Source organism: Littorina saxatilis, linkage group LG5 (genome assembly GCF_037325665.1).
Source record: "Littorina saxatilis isolate snail1 linkage group LG5, US_GU_Lsax_2.0, whole genome shotgun sequence".
In the NCBI taxonomy this organism is placed as follows: Eukaryota; Metazoa; Mollusca; class Gastropoda; order Littorinimorpha; family Littorinidae; genus Littorina; species Littorina saxatilis.
The window spans coordinates 25068615-25070491 of record NC_090249.1 but is presented as its reverse complement, the minus strand read 5'-3'; the positions used below and the strand labels follow the sequence as shown (position 1 = coordinate 25070491).

Below are 1877 nucleotides of genomic sequence, written 5' to 3'. Positions count from 1 at the left end.
AAACAGACCTTGCCATGCGGGAGGGATTGTAGGCTAATGATGAGAACTTTTGTTGTTTGGAAGCTCGGAAGCAGTGTCGCTTTCGTCCCCGACTCGGGCAAGGTAAGGCAGACCATCTGGCATATCCTCCTATTCGGCTTTACCTGCCTGTCTGTCTGTCTGTCTTTCTGTCCGTCCGTCCGTCCGTCTGAAAAGCGTGTAGTATCTTTTGTGGTTGAGTATATATAAAGTGGGGGCCAGTAGCTTCGCTGACAGAGCACTAAACTTTTGATCCGCGGGTCGCGGGTTTGAAAACGGGCGGGACGGACACGGGTCAACTTTATGTGTGCAGACTCAGAGACGGTATCCATGTTCCACCCCCGTGTCACCACTCTGGCACGTAAAAGACCTCGATCATTCTGCCATACTGACGTGCAGATGGATGATCACATCTAAATTCGTAGGAACCTGGGTAGCGCGACTCTGCTGCTGCTAGCTTTCCACTGCGTGGGAGGAAGCGACCCGAATTTCCAAGCGATGGGACAAAACAGTAATAAAAAGAACAAGTCGCGTAAGGCGAAAATACAATATTTAGTCAAGTAGCTGCCATTTTTCAGCAAGACCGTATACTCGTAGCATCGTCAGTCCACCGCTCATGGCAAAGGCAGTGAAATTGACAAGAAGAGCGGGGTAGTAGTTGCGCTAAGAAGGATAGCACGCTTTTCTGTACCTCTCTTTGTTTTAACTTTCTGAGCGTGTTTTTAATCCAAACATATCATATCTATATGTTTTTGGAATCAGGAACCGACAAGGAATAAGATGAAAGTGTTTTTAAATTGATTTGGACAATTTAATTTTGATAATAATTTTTATATATTTAATTTTCAGAGCTTGTTTTTAATCCGAATATAACATATTTATATGTTTTTGGAATCAGCAAATGATGGAGAATAAGATACACGTAAATTTGGATCGTTTTATAAATTTTTATTTTTTGTACAATTTTCAGATTTTTAATGACCAAAGTCATTAATTAATTTTTAAGCCACCAAGCTGAAATGCAATACCGAACCCCGGGCTTCGTCGAAAATTACTTGACCAAAATTTCAACCAATTTGGTTGAAAAATGAGGGCGTGACAGTGCCGCCTCAACTTTCACGAAAAGCCGGATATGACGTCATCAAAGACATTTATCAAAAAAATGAAAAAAACGTTCGGGGATTTCATACCCAGAAACTCTCATGTCAAATTTCATAAAGATCGGTCCAGTAGTTTAGTCTGAATCGCTCTACACACACACACACACGCACACACACACACACGCACATACACCACGACCCTCGTTTCGATTCACCCTCGATGTTAGAATATTTAGTCAAAACTTGACTAAATATAAAAATGAAAATGAAAATGAAATGTGTTTGATGAGCATGTATGTGTATAGTCTGTCTGTGTGTCTGTCTGTCTGTCTGTCCGTGTGTCTGTCTGTCCGTGTGTCTGTCTGTCTGTCTGTCTGTGACTGTTGCATGGTTGTTTCAGCCTGTGGATCCTTCACATGTCCGTGTGTAACTGGCCTCAAATGCAGTGATCCTCTCTCAGGTGGGAAATCATCTTTTTACATTTAGTCAAGTTTTGACTAAATGTTTTAACGTAGAGGGGGGAATCGAGACGAGGGTTGTGGTGTATGTGTGTGTGTGTGTGTGTGTGTGTGTGTGTGTGTGTGTGTCTGTGTGTCTGTGTGTGTGTGTGTGTCTGTGTGTTTGTGTGTGTGTCTGTCTGTCTGTCTGTGTGTGTGTGTAGAGCGATTCAGACTAAACTACTGGGCCGATCTTTATGAAATTTCACATGAGAGTTCCTGGGAATGATATCCCCGGATGTTTTTTTCATTTTTTTGATAA

At 42.2% G+C, this 1877-nt stretch overlaps 1 long non-coding RNA gene across 1 annotated transcript in view; it reads left to right on the top strand.

Moving 5' to 3' along the window:
* The window catches only part of LOC138966663 (uncharacterized), a 3406-nt gene continuing 1529 nt past the window's right edge, over positions 1-1877 (top strand). Inside the window, exons 1-2 of the long non-coding RNA XR_011455733.1 lie at positions 1-102; positions 1519-1578. This is a non-coding gene — a long non-coding RNA (uncharacterized lncRNA). The remainder of the gene's footprint in view (positions 103-1518; positions 1579-1877) is intronic.